Source organism: Cervus canadensis, chromosome 1, assembly GCF_019320065.1.
Source record: "Cervus canadensis isolate Bull #8, Minnesota chromosome 1, ASM1932006v1, whole genome shotgun sequence".
Classification (NCBI taxonomy): domain Eukaryota; kingdom Metazoa; phylum Chordata; class Mammalia; order Artiodactyla; family Cervidae; genus Cervus; species Cervus canadensis.
This window is the reverse complement of record NC_057386.1, coordinates 2654146-2668461: the sequence shown is the minus strand read 5'-3', so window position 1 is coordinate 2668461 and position 14316 is coordinate 2654146. Positions and strand designations below refer to the sequence as shown.

Below are 14316 nucleotides of genomic sequence, written 5' to 3'. Positions count from 1 at the left end.
TTGCAAATTAACAAACTAAATGGTAGAGAAATGGAATTGTTCACTACCTATCATAGAGGTGAAAAGTGAAAGAAAGGATTGCAGCCCAGGTCTCCAAAGATAGTTTCTAGATGGTGCATGAGAGTGAACATCATCATCTTGGGTGCACATACCGTTTGTATACAATACTTGAAGCAGGTTTCCTAGAATTAAGTGTGCTATTCCTATTAAAAAGCCAAGACACCATTTTTCCAACAGAGGTCTGCATAGTCAGAGCTATGGTTTTTCCAGTAGTCATGTATGGATGTGAGAGTTGATCATAAAGAAAGCTGAGTGCTGAAGAACTAATGCTTTCAAATTGTGGTGCTGGAGAAGACTTCTCAAAGTCCCTTGGACAGCCAGGAGATCAAACCAGTCAGTCCTAAAGGAAATCAACCCTGAATATTCATTGTAAGAACTGATGCTCAAGCTGAAAGTCCAATACTTTGGCCACCTGATACTCATTGGAAAAGACCCTAATGCTGGAAAAGATGGAAAGCAGGAGGAGAAGCAGGTGACAGAGGATGAGATGGTTGGATGGCATCACCGACTCAATGGACATGAGTTTGAGTAAGCTCTGGGAGATAGCCAAGCCTGGTGTGCTGCAGTCCATGGGGTCGCAAAGAGTCAGACACGACTGAGCCACTGAACAACAATGACGATGCTATTCCTGTAACTGTAAACACGCAGGTTGTGGGAAAATATTTGAGCATCTGAGGTTGTTTTTGTGCTTTCCTGAGCTATGTCTAGCCACTCCACTGATAAGATCAGCCCTTGATGTGCACACAAGCCTCAGAGACGGCCAACCAGCAAACCACCTGACCAAACCATGCAGAATCTAATGAGGGCCAGCAAGGGAGGAGGCCAGAGGAGGCCCAGCGCTGGGGTGGGGGTGGGGTAATGCCACCCGTGAGAGCAGACAGGCCGATGCCTTTTCACGGAGAAGAACCTTTCCACTGGTGAGATGACAGGGCCCGCGGGTGGGTTGGAGGGAAGACCCGTTGCCACTGGACGCCCTTTGGAATTGAGCCAAAGTGTTTGAACACAAAGGGAAAAGCAATCCCGTGTGGGTGATGTCACAGAGCATCCTGAGGAAAGGGGCAAGGATAAAGCTTCCTACTGCTCGGATCCAAAGAACACAAGCTTGTTTTGGCATCAGTTCCTTCTGCAACCAGAAGCATGACTCTTTTTTTTTTCTTTTTAAGTGTGGGTCTTCGGTGCTGCACAGGGCAAGCTTCTCTCTAGTTGCGGCAGGTAGAGGCTCCTCCTTGTGGTGATGCATGCGCTTCTCACTGTGGAGGCTTCTCTTGTGGCAAAGTACGGGCTCTAGGGCACACGGACTTCAGGCGGTGCGGCTCCCAGGCTCCAGAGTACAGGCTCAATAACTGTGGCTCCCGGGCTTAACTGCTCTACACCACGTGGGATCTTCCCAGACCGGGGATCAAACCCGTGTCTCCTACATGGGCAGATGGAGTCTTTACCACTGAGCCACCAGGAAGGAATAGACTATTCTTAAAAGAGAGAAAAAGAACTCAGCCGGGAGCACAACTCTGATACACAAACTAACGCACCCAGGACCACGTCTCCTCTAGGTGGCTACAAACCTCCGGAGGTACTATCCTCTGCCTTCTCATCCCAGGGCCAGGCATGAAGCAAGTTGGAACCACCCTTATCACCCAAAGTTCTCCTAAGTCATTTGAACTCGCCACTACAAAGCCATCTGGCCTTTCCCCCCCGCACACCCGGACAGAAGCTGGCCATGACCTACCCTTGACCTCATTGCTTTCTCCTGCCTCCCCCCGCCCCCTCCTGTCCTCCCCACGTAGTCTGCGCTGCACGCCGCATGCACCGTGGACCTCAAGGACCTTCAAGTCCATAACGCATTTGATTTTTCCCTGAGACTCATGGCCACACCTGACTGCCCATCTCATAAAACAATACAAAGCAATCTAAGCGTGGGAGGACAGAAATCACATTTCCATCTTCACTGCAAAAGAAGTGCCCCTGGGGGAAGAATGTACTATGTTCCAGTCCAGATTTTTTTAGAGGGGAAGGAGTGCCTTCTTCCACTGCAGAGGTTCACATTACGGCCCTGTGCATGGAGGACTGCATGTTCTGAGCCTTGCAGCCTCAGAGGTCATCATTAAGCCTGATGCAGCAGCTGGTGGTGGAATACGGCTGGCTATGCTCACGGCTGCAGCCGGTGGGCCTGGGGAGCTCGGAGGGTCAGCTCCATGGCTGGGAGCATATATTTAGGGAGAAGACGGTGATGCCTTTCTAGGTACCACATCTAATGTGTGTGGACTGAGAGCCAATAGGATGGCCAGACCCCAGAGGCCAAGGATTTTGGATTGTCCACTGGAGTGGGACACTGGCTGTGTTTGGAGGGAGGCCCCCCCAGCGACTGTGGACGAACGGGGATTCAGCGGAGCTGACGGAGGAGAGTGGGGGGGGAGGACTCGGAGGGTTTCTGTGTTTGCTTCTTAGCCACGTAGTGAGAGGCCGACAAGGAAAGGGAAATACAGGGCAGCGCAGTTCAGGAGAGGCTGGACTTCCCTGGTGGTCCAGTGGACAAGAATCCGCCTGCCATCGCAGCGGTCACGATTCGATCCCTGGTCCGGGAGGATCCCACATCCCGCATCACACCTAAGCCCGCATGCCGCAACAACTGCAGCCACGCGCCCTGGAGACTGAGCTGCGAAACGAGAGAACCCAGGGCATAGATAAGCCGGTGCTGCACCTGGGGAGCAGCCCCCACTCCCTGCAGTTACAGGGAAGTCCATGGGGCAGCGAAGACCCAGAACAGCCGAAAATAGATTAATACAAGCAATACATGTTTTATAAAGAGAGGTGAGTGTGGGCAGCAGGCAGACACCAAGGAAGGTGATCGCTCACATCAAACAGGTAAGGATAAAAGCAGCCGAGCCTGTGTGTGGAGCTGGGCTTCAGGATGGGGCACCAGGCTCAGGGTGGGCAAGGGTTGTGTACCATCCCCAGCGTGAACAGAAACACTTCTTAAGTGCCCGCACTTTACATCTGTGAATTTGTTTAGTTTCCTTCCAAAGCCTGTGAACTAGGTATTAAGACCATCCCCATTTTGAGGATGAAGAATTTTCTAGCATTTATTTTATTGGAGTACAGTTGATTTATAATGTATTAATTTCTGCTGTCAGCAAAGTGAACCAGTTATACATACACGTGTATCCACTCTTCTCTAGAGTCTTTTCCCATATAGGTCATTACAGAGTAATTCGTAGGCTCCTGTGCTGTACAGTAGGTCTTTAAAGCTATCATTTTACATATAGTAGCGTGTATAGGGGAGGCATAAATTGGGAGATTGGGGTATATATACATATTTTTTTTCATATTCTTTCCTATTATGTATAATTATCATGTATATTGAATGTAGTTACCTGGGCTTCCTTCATAGCTCAGTCGGTAAAGAATTTGCCTGCAATGCAGGAGGCGATTCCTAGGTCAGGAAGATCCCCTGGAGAAGGAAATGGCAATCCACTCCAGTATTCTTGCCTGGATAATCCCATGGGCAGAGGAGCCTGGCGGGCTACAGTCCACGAGTCGCAAGAGTCAGACACGATTTAGCAACTAAACCACCACCACCTGTGCGATAGAGTAGGACCTTGTTTATCCATTCTATATATAATAGTTTGCAAGGGATAAAGAAGGGCTTCCCTGGTGGCTCAGTGGTAAAGAATCTGCCTGCAATGCAGGAGACTCGGGTTTGATTCCTTGGTCAGGAAGATCCCCTGGAGGAGGGCATGGCAACCCACTCCAGTATTCTTGCCTGGAGAGTCCCATGGCAAGATCTTGGCAGGCTTACAGCCCATAGGTTAGCAGAGTTGCAACCTATGGACTAAAATGACTTAGCATGCAAGCGATAAGCAATTAAAGCTTAACTAGTTTGGTAGATTTATCTGGAGTCAAAAAGAAAGCCAATGCTGAGGGGAAAAGGCCCATAAGAAAGTCAGCTCCTTCCAGAGATAAAGTTCTAAGCTTTAATGAGGAAAGGAGCTGTTGGCAGAAGAAGCAGGGTGAAGGTGGTTCTTTGGATTTGATCTCAGCAAAAAAAAAAAAAAAACAAGAGGAGGCCCAGTCACTAGGACTGGGTAACTTGTTCAGAGCAGCACTGGATACTTGGCTGAGTTCTTTAGGACATTGTTTCTGAGCCACTCAGGTGCAGTCGGGATTGACCCGTCTCAGAACAAGCAGCTGATGGGCGTGCGTGTGGGGTCCAGTCCCCTAAGCCCCAGGCACTGGGAACATTCACAGCAGGGAAATCTAGGCAGATGATTCCACTGAAAGCTGATCCATCCCCAAGCTCAGGAGGTCAGCAAAGAGGAACAGAGAGGAAGGGAGGAGTGGCCAACAAACTGAAAAATCTTTCCCAGAAAATCGAGGTCAAGAGTCAACAAGAATAGGTTTTCATCCACACAGAACTCTCCGCAAAAGTAACAAAAGTTTGTTGAACTGGAGAGACTCCATCACTGAAGTCTAATGTTCAATTCTGGATGTTTTGCTTTTCAGGAGAAGTCATGAAGGTAGTGAAGAATTGGTACAGGAGACCCAGGAAAAGAATGGAAGAAGCAGGAGATATTCACTTGTGGATTCAAAAACACTTTGTTGTTGTTCAGTTGCTAAGTAAGTCATGTCCAACTCTTTGTGAACCCGTGGGCTGCAGCAGGCCAGGTTTCCCTGTCCTTCACTGTCTCCCGAAGTTTGCTCACATTCATGTCCATTGAGTCAGTGATGCCATCCAACCATCTCATCCTCTGTCGTCCTCCTCCTGCCATCAATCTTTCCCAACATCAGGGTCTTTTCCAGTGAGTTGGTTTTCCCCATCAGGTGGTCAAAGTATTAGAGCTTCAGCTTCAGCATCAGTCCTTCCAATGAATATTCAGCACTGGTTTCCTTTAGGATTGACTAGTTTGATCTCCTTGCAGTCCAAGGGACTCTCAGGAGTCTTCTCCACACCACAGTTTGAAAGCATCAGTTCTTTGGTACTCAGCCTTCTTTATGGTCCAACTCTTACATTTGTACATGACTACTGGGAAAGCCATAGCTTTGACTATACAGACTTTTGTCAGTGAAGTGCTATCTCTAATTTTTAATTTGTTGTCAAGGTTTGTCATAGCTTTTTGTTCCAAGGAGCAAGCATCCTTTAATTGCATGGCTGCAGTCACCACCCGTTTTAGAATCTCCAACAATCTGGTGAAGAGCAAGGCTACTGATTCAAAAAATGGATGACCAGTTGAAGAATATATATATATATAGAAGAATTTCCTGAATTTATTAGCAAGTTGAACTAGGCAACTCTGAACGCTTCTTCTTATACAAAGATTTAAAGGTTTTTATGGTGTTTTTCGCTAACTAGTAAATAGCACTTCATGAAATTAACAGCTTTATGAAATGAACAATGGTGAAAGACAGACTAAGACGATTAAAAGTGAAGTGTAAGAAAGACCTCGTCTTCTCATTAAAGTAAAAACAGTTGGGTCTACTTTTTAATTTTAAATAATTATGAGCCATACTTTCATGCCAACAGGAAAGATCAGACTGGCCCATGTTTTGGTACTGCTTACGCCCTTTGTTCATTGCATCATCTTTTTAGTTGATCTGTATTTACTTTCATTTTGTATTTCTGTGTGTGTCCTAAATTAAAAAAAAAAAAATCCCAGGCCAAATCATAGATTTTTCTTAAGAGAAAAATTAGGGGAAGCCCAGAATAATGGCTGACAGGGACGTTCCAAAGATAAGAGATGCCTCTGGATCTGTTAGTCTTGCGTTCCAGGCTGCTTATCTGTTGTCTTCTCACTAAGTTGTGTCTGACCCTTTGTGACCCCAAGGACTGCACCCCACCAGGCTCTTCCGTCCGTGGGATTCCCCAGACAAGAATACTGGAGTGGGTTGCCATGCCCTCCTCCAGGAGATCCTCCCCTCCCAGGGATGGAACCAGTCTCTTGCATTGGCAGGTGGCTTCCTACCCCTGAGCCACCAGGGAACTGGTTCCAGGCTTCCCTTCAATGCAAATGTGAGGTCTCTTGCAAGGAACCCAACTTCAGGTTTTGATGGTTTGGGTCCTAGAAAGTCTTTATCAGGTACTTTGCACAACCTGCTATTCCATTTATATTATTTATGTAATGCAAACAAATGAGTGTCTTTATCTGAATCATTTAGATTTGATTTTTGGAGTCTGACTGATTTCTATCGGAATCTCATCTCTACCACTTAGCTATGTGAATTCCGACCAGTTGTCTTACCTCTTTTCATCCCCGTCCCTTTAAAAGGATACTGATGGGAATGAAATCAGGTCTCATTGTAAAATGATAGGTGTGCCCCAAATGTCAGTGGCTTTCATCTGGACAAAAACAGGAATTTTGCCTTGGCTGATTGGAAGCAGTCACGGTGATCATGATGGGCATAGATGCTTTTGACAACTTTTTTTTAGTTGGAGAGTAATTGCCTTACAGTGTTGCGCTAGTTTCTGATGTACAACATGAATCATCTACGTGGATACATGTATCTCCTCCCTCTTGGACCTCCCAGCCCACCGCACCCCCGCGTCCCCTGCCCAGGTCGTCACAGAGCATCGAGCCGCGCTCGCTGGGCTACACAGCAGCTTCCTACCAGCTCTCCATTCACACACGGCGGTGTGTATGTCACTGATACTCTCCCAGCCCGTGGCCTCCTCCCCCTCCCCGTCTGTTCTCTACGTCTGCGTCTCTACCCCTGAGGGGCAGGTGTTTTGATTTTTAAAAAGATCAAAATGTGAAATGACTGGTTTGTCTTTATGAAATCACATGCACACGGAAGAATGTCCCTGGCCTGGACGCTTGACTCTCTTGACCCTTGACCTCCTTCTTGACTCTCATCACCCCTCATGGCAGCCCCTCCCGCATACCTTCACTAGACCTCGGCTGCATCACTAAGAAGATTGGCCTCATCAGAGAGGCGCGGCCCAGCCATGGAATGTGGGCGTCTGGAAGCGGACAGTGGAATACTGCTGATCGGAACACCACGTGAGCAGCGGGTTGAGGCTGGTGCAAACTGCCAGGACTAAAGGGTGGAGGTGGAATGAACTGGGAGGTTGGGGCTGACACATATACACTATTGACACTAGAGATCAAGCCGGCAAATCCTAAGGAAAGCAACCCCTAATATTCACTGGAAGGACTGATGCTGAAGCTGAAGCTCCAATACTTCCGCCACTTGATCTGAAAAAAGCTGACTGGTTGGAATAGCTGACTCCTTGGAAAAGACCCTGATGCTGGGAAACACTGAAGGCAGGAGAAGAGGGGGGCGACAGAGGATGAGATGACTGGATGGCATCATCGACTCAACACACATGAGTTTGAGCGGATATAGCGGGGGACAGGGAAGCCTGGCGTGCTGCAGTCCATGGGGTCACAAAGAGTTGGACACAACTGAGCAACTGAACAATAACAACATAAAATAGACAACAGATGGGAATCTACTATATGGCTCACTGACATCTACTCTGTGCTCTGTGCTGACCTAAGTGGGGGGAAATCCCACAAGAGGGGACATGTGTGTACGTGTGGCTGATTCATCTCACTGTAGAGCAGAGATGAACACAACATTATAAAGCACCTATGTGCCAATAAAAGTTGATTTAGAAAATTGCCACAGCTTTGACATCACAGGTATTCGGCCTTCCTTACTGCAAAACGGCAACTGGCTGGTAATCTTCTCAAACCTGAGAATAAGACGTGTTCCTCGGAGTGGAGCCTCAGAGTTGAGATACGACTTTAAGCTTAGCTGATAACTGACTATCACTGTCTGTATCAGAGTTTCCCTCTTCTCTAAAATGAAGCTAATAAAAATTGTCTCCACTGAGTGTGTGCTCCCTGTGCGTTCCAGGTACCGTATCGAAGGAGATTAAATGATATCTAAGAGAGAGAAAGGTCAGGAAAGGCTTTTGAGAAGGAGGCAGATTGAAGCAGTCACTTGGGAAGGGCAGGCTGCACCATCAGGGCTATGGGCTTTCAGGATGTCTAGGGATATTCCCCAGGCCCATCTGAATTATCTCGGAAAGATTTCAAGGCTTACCAGAAGATAAAGAAGGAAGGGGAAGGGCTTTTAAAAAGGAAAGCTTAGGAACTTCTTTGGCGCTCCAGTGGTTAAGACTTCTTCCAGTGCAAGGAGTGAAGTTTCAGCCCCTGGTTGGGAAGTTAAGATCCCACATGGCCTAAGGCCAAAAAACCAGAATATAAACAAGAGAAGCAATATTGTAACAAATTCAATAATAGACTTAAAACTGGGGCATATCAAAAGAAAATGAAAAGCTTCAAGAGTTTCATAACTAAGATGTATTTATGGTTAAACCTGGGCTTCTCAGGAAGCTCGGCAGTAAAGAATCTGCCTGCAATGCAGGAGATGTAAGACCTCCTGGAGGAGGGCACGGCAGCCCACTCCAGTATTCTTGGCCAGAGAATCCCACCTACAGAGGAACCAGGCGGGCTACAGTCCTTGGGGCTGCAAAGAGTCAGACACGGCTCAGTGGCTAAACAATAATGACAACATGGCTAAACCCGGAGACCTGCATCTAGGCAGCATTGGACTTTCCAGGTAAACAGTTACATGCATATCAGCCTTTGCTCACTTCACCAGAGAAATAAAATCTGAAGCCATGGGATGTTAACCGATGCTGTCGACTCCATGGCAACCCTCCAGGTTGCAAACCAAAAGACAAGAACAGCAGAAGAAGAACACGTAAAGTTTAAAAGCCCAGCGCTTTCCTACCCTATCAGACTTCAATGCCTGAAGAGTTTACTATTTATCGATGTTACCTTTCAGCAGTTTTTTTTTTTTTTTTCTAATGAGTCTTTACAGTATTTCTGTCTGTGTTATTAGCTGTAAAGGCATGATGAGCGCCAAATAAACAGCAGCATATCTTAGTTAGCACACAGTCTCAAATCCTCAACGCCACTCTGTTGTCACTGGGGGACAGGGGACGAGTGACGCAGACACACAAAAAGAGGGTCTTACGAATGACTGTTTCCACAGGAAATAGAGGACTCATTCTTTTCCGCATTGCCCCACGTCAATAAGCCACGTTAGGCTGGATAAGTCATCGTGCTTTTAAGTCTCTCTCTCTGATGGTTACTTCCCTGATCTAAAAATGGTACTTGCTTTCTAATCTGCTTGATTCAGCTCTCCCTGGAGATTATAGGAAGGAAAGAAAGACTCCTTCTAGCCCTAGACTGGACAGCAATAAAGCCATGACCACAGAACCAAAGGAAGCATCGTTAAAGGTGCCCACCCCAAAAAAGAATGAGCTTCCAAGAGCAGAAGAGCACTTCGTTCAAGCTCGGTTCTCTCTGGAACCCACTAATGGTCTCACCTTAGTGACAGGTGGTGAAGCTCAGCTCAGACCCCGTGTCCTATGCGTCTCACGGGAGCGTGGTGGCTGGCGCTTGGGGGTTCTTTCCGCCCTGCTCCTCCGAGCTCTCTCTGCAGCCATTGGTGCCCACCGCCATGGAGATGAGAAAGCCCACCGGGGAATCTGGCTCTCCTTTGCCTTTCCGGACGCATTCAGCAGATACAAAGGCCACTGAGCTCTCCGCTCAGCTCCAGTGAATCAACACTTTCTTTCCCTTGTTCCCATGCCTACCCATACTACACAGTCTTGCCAATGGTGACTTCCAGAAAGCAAGAGTCCAGAAGAAAAAGCCTCCCTTCCTGCCCATCGATACCTTTGTCTTTTAAACTTATTTAACAAGGCTCTCCCCCATTCACAAAACAACCCAAAATTGCCCTTAAACATCTCATAGTCCCAGAGGAGGGATTTTCTTTTTTTCTTCTCACTAACTCCAGGACTTGAACTTCTTCCAACTGTGTTCTTCTTATCTTCTTAAGTGCAGGTGCCCTAGATTGTCACTGTAAGGATTTTCTGTGCAAACACACACCCTTCTGACCGTGCAATTGTACACTCAAGGCAAAGAGCGTTTCATTTGGGTTCCAAGGATGTGTGTGCCCCAGAAGACCACTCACAACCTCAGTAATGGTTTCCAGGACAGCATTTAGATTGTTTTTCTGAGAATCCAGTTTTATTTTCTGGCTTGTCTCTTTATTCTAAGTTTGGGATGTGAGAGAATAAGTCTCTTACTCAATGTCCATTTTCTTCATCTGTTGGGAAGTCTTATCATTTGAAATGACTAGCCGTGAAAAAGTGGCCATTTCCAAGAAACTGAGTGGATGCTAGTGCCAGTTAGTAAGATGATGGAAGTAGGAGAGAAGGGATTTTTAGGTGGGGGACTCTGCACCTGAGGTTTTATCGTGTAATTGGGTACATTCTCTAACAACCAAAGGAAGAGGTCAGGTAGACAACACACACGCGTTCTTCTGTAATTTCAGGAGAGGTGTAAGATTGGAAGTTATGAATACACCTATGGCATTTACAGCCAGGAACATGGATGAGACCACACAAGGAGTGAGGGCCGTTAGAAAAGAGGAAGCTTCCAGTGACTGAGGTCTGGGACGAGTCAATCTGAAGCTGGGAAGATGAGGATGAGCCAACAGAGCAGACTGAAAAGGAGAATTTCTTGCAGTAGAAAGAAAACTGTGAGATGTGGTATGAGGTGAAGACAGTAATACAAGAGAAAGGGATTGAGCCTCTGTGCCGGAGGTTGGTAAGGAGTCAAGACGAGGACTCAGAGCTGTGGCGGATGTTGCTCTGTGATGTCTGGTAGCTCTGATGAAAGGTGTCTCAGTAGAGTTTCCTCGACAAATGCCTAATTAGATCAGGAATGAGAAGAAGTGGCGATCACACACGTCTGCTTTGTGAGGAGCTCTGCTGTCAAATGGCGTAGAAAACGGGGGGTGCTGGGCTGGGAAGGAAGGAGGGGCTTAGGAGGGGGTTATTTTTCAGGGAGTTTTCTTGTTCTAACAGGAGAGACGGACAGTTTGCTGCATAAGATGTTGTCAGCTTAGTAATTTTTGATTACGTAAAGGCCCTCCGATGACTCTCATGTGTCATTTTTATTAAAAAATAAGTACTTCTTGGGACGTCCCTGGCCATCCAGGGTTAAGACTTCACCTCCCAGTGCGGGGTGGGGGTGGGGTTGGGGTGAGGGGTGGGGGGTGGGGGGTTGATCCCTGGCTGGGAACTAAGATCCTAGGTGCCTCCCAGCCAAGAAAGCAAAACATGAAACAGAAGCGATGTTGTAACAAATGCAATAACGACTTTTAACAAAAATGGTCCACATCAAAAAAATCTTTAAAAAAAAAAAGTATTTCTTTTGAGAGTCTTAAAGGTGTCCTAAACACAAGAGGAAGAAAAGACCTAGAAAGAATAAACCCAAAACAACGAAGAAAATGGTAATAGGATCACACAGACAGCTCATTACTTTAAATGTAAATGGACTATGTGTGCTAAGTCGCTTCAGACGTGTCTGATTCTGTGCGACCCTGTGGACTGTAGCCCACCAGGCTCCTCGGTTCATGGAATTTTCCAGGCAAGAATACTAGAGTGGGTTGCCATGCCCTCCTCCAGGGGATCTTCCCGACCCAGGGATCGAACCTGCGTCCCTTACGTCTCCTGCACTGACAGGCGAGTTCTTGAATGCACCAAACAAAAGACATAGACTAACTGGGTGGATGAAAATGTGCATGTATGCACTTCCCCTTGCCACGTCAGTCTACTTAAGCCCCCAGCTTGCCACGCTGCACAGCCTGTGAGACTATAGTTTCCCAACCCGTGAGTGCACTCAGCCCCCAGCAGTGGAAGCACCAAGCCCGAACCACCAGACCACCTAGTAATTCCCCCAAAGCAACCATAGCCACAATTTGTTGTCATTCACTTGCTAGTTGGGTCCAACTCTCTGTGTGACCCCATGGACTGTAGCCCGCCAGGCTCCTCTGTCCATGGGATTCTCCAGGCAAGAAGACTGGAGTGGGTTGCCATTTCCTTTCCCAGGGGATCTTCCTGACCCAGGGATCAAACCTGTGTCTCCTGTATTGGCAGGCAGATTCTTTACCACTGAGGCATCAGGAAAGTCCTATTTGCTCTCACGGTTTCATTATAGAATCAAGAGGAAAGAGTGAAATACTATAATTGGACCAATAACAGTGTCTGCTTTAGGCAAGTTTCATTACCAACCATATGTGAGTGAAAAGTGAGTAATCAAGTTTTTAAAAAATCTTTTTCTCTCCCATTTTTCCTACGGTATGCAAAATACTTCGCTTAATTTCATCTTAAATAAAACATCATTTATATCATTGTATAAAACCATATAAACTAAAGAAAATATAAAACCTTTTAATAGCTTCTCAATAAAAATTAGTTAAAATAGCTCTAACATTAATCTACAAATTAATCACAGTCTAATCTTGGTGGCTCAGTGGTAAAGAATCCAAAAATTCTCCTGCCAATGCAGGAGACATGGGTTTAAACCCTTGGTCAGGATGATCCCCTGGAGGAGGAAACGGCAGCCCACTCCAGTACTCTTGCCTGGGAAATCCCATGGACAGAGGAGCCTGGCAGGCTACAGTCCAGGGGGTCACAAAAGACTCAGACCGGACTTAGCAACTAAACAGCAACAACAAAACAAATGTAGACACTAGGTAAGGGGCAGAGTTATTTAACATCATGTTCCATACCTAAGGGAAAAGGCTACATTGTTTGGCATAGCTTCAGTTCCTGCTGAAACCATGGCTTTGGACAGACCCAGACAAACTTCACAGGAGTCCCTTGTGCTGGCAGGAGGGCTTCCTGCTGTTCTAACCATCCTGCGGGTGAAGGAGGAGACAGAGGAAGCGTCTGAACCTCTCCCTGCCAAACAGGGCATTCCTCCCCAGCCTCTCAGGGAAGTCTCGTCCGTCACCTACGTCCATAGCTTATTTACAACTCACCAACTTATTTTCCTCTCTCTGGCCAAACTGTACCAAAGTGGAGTAGCTGACAGTAATAGATTTCAACATCTGGACTTTAGATGTTGATCAGAGATCCATGGTCAACGGAGTAGCAGGGACTTCATCTCAAATCAGTGATCATTGTCCCATTTAAAAACTTAATGAGGCACCATACAAAATTCTATTTGGATTTTTTTTCCCCCCTCTGAACTGGAAGGAATTACTTCTCCTGCTGCTTGTTGTACCATCTACCAAACACACACATTCCCAGGCGAAGACCCTGTAGGAACTGCCACAGTGGCTAAGCCAGGTGCTGTCGGGAGAGTTGTTGCTGTTTTTGTTTAGTTTCTCTGTCGTGTCCGACTCTTTTGCAAACACGTGGACTGTGCAGCCCACCAGGCTCCTCTGTCCATGGGGTTTTCCAGGCAAGGAGACTGGAGTGGGTTGCTGTTTCCTTCTCCAGGGGGTCTTCCCTACCTAGGGATTGAACTCACGTCGCCTACGCTGACAGGCAGATTCATCACCTCTGAGCTACCCTGGGAGAGGTCATCTTAAACCCTCAGAAGCCTGTGAGCCCACCTTACCACCGCCCCTCGAGGTGGCCCTCGGTTTCCGCGGGGACATTGTCACTGGCAAGGACTGCAGTGCCCCACTCATGTTCTCTTCCTGTTCTGTGATGACTCAGCTCCCTCAATGAGGACGTCCTCCCTTAAACTCAGATAAACATGTGTCTCCCGTGGCTCTCATAGGACGTTCCTGTCCCATTCTACTCCCGATAGCCAGTTCTTTTGACAAAAATGAGAAAAATCTCACGCTTACTTCTTACCTTCCAAGTCAGACTTCACTTCCTTCAGGAACCCTCCAAAGCCTCCTAGGATCCTGATATGCAGACTGATGATTTAACTTGTCAGGTTTGAGACTGAAGAGGGTTGGGACCAATGATAAAATGATGAGTCACTAAGACACCAGGTGTCAACCAAGACGGCTGGCATATCCAGCTTCTTCACAAGCGGTGGTTTGCAGGCAAACTTTAATGATAGGTTCTCCGAGGGAAAAAGAAGGATTGATCCTAGAGTTCGCCAATTTCCTTTTTTTGTTTGTTTAATTTTTTACTGTAGCACAGTTGATTTACAATGTTGTATTCATTTAAGTGGGCCTTAGAAAGCATCACTACGAACAAGGCTAATGGAGGTGATGGAATTCCAGTTGAGCTATTTCAAATTCTGAAAGATGATGCTGTGACAGTGCTGCACTCAATATGCCAGCAAATTTGGAAAAGTCAGCAGTGGCCACAGGACTGGAAAAGGTCAGTTTTCATCCCAATCCCAAAGAAAGGCAATGCCAAAGAATGCTCGAACTACCACACAATTGCACTCATCTCACATGCTAGTATAGTAATGCTCAAAATTC

General features: G+C 46.8%; 1 protein-coding gene across 3 annotated transcripts in view; it reads right to left on the bottom strand.

Moving 5' to 3' along the window:
• The window catches only part of KCNJ16 (potassium inwardly rectifying channel subfamily J member 16), a 61941-nt gene that overhangs the window by 16914 nt on the left and 30711 nt on the right, over nt 1-14316 (bottom strand). The window contains exon 1 of one of the 3 annotated variants that reach the window (XM_043450226.1): nt 9398-9526. The exons of the other annotated variants lie outside the window; for them this stretch is intronic. The gene's annotated coding sequence lies outside the window, so the exon portion shown is untranslated. Of the gene's footprint in view, nt 1-9397; nt 9527-14316 lie in introns of those variants that run through there. 3 annotated transcript variants of the gene reach the window in all.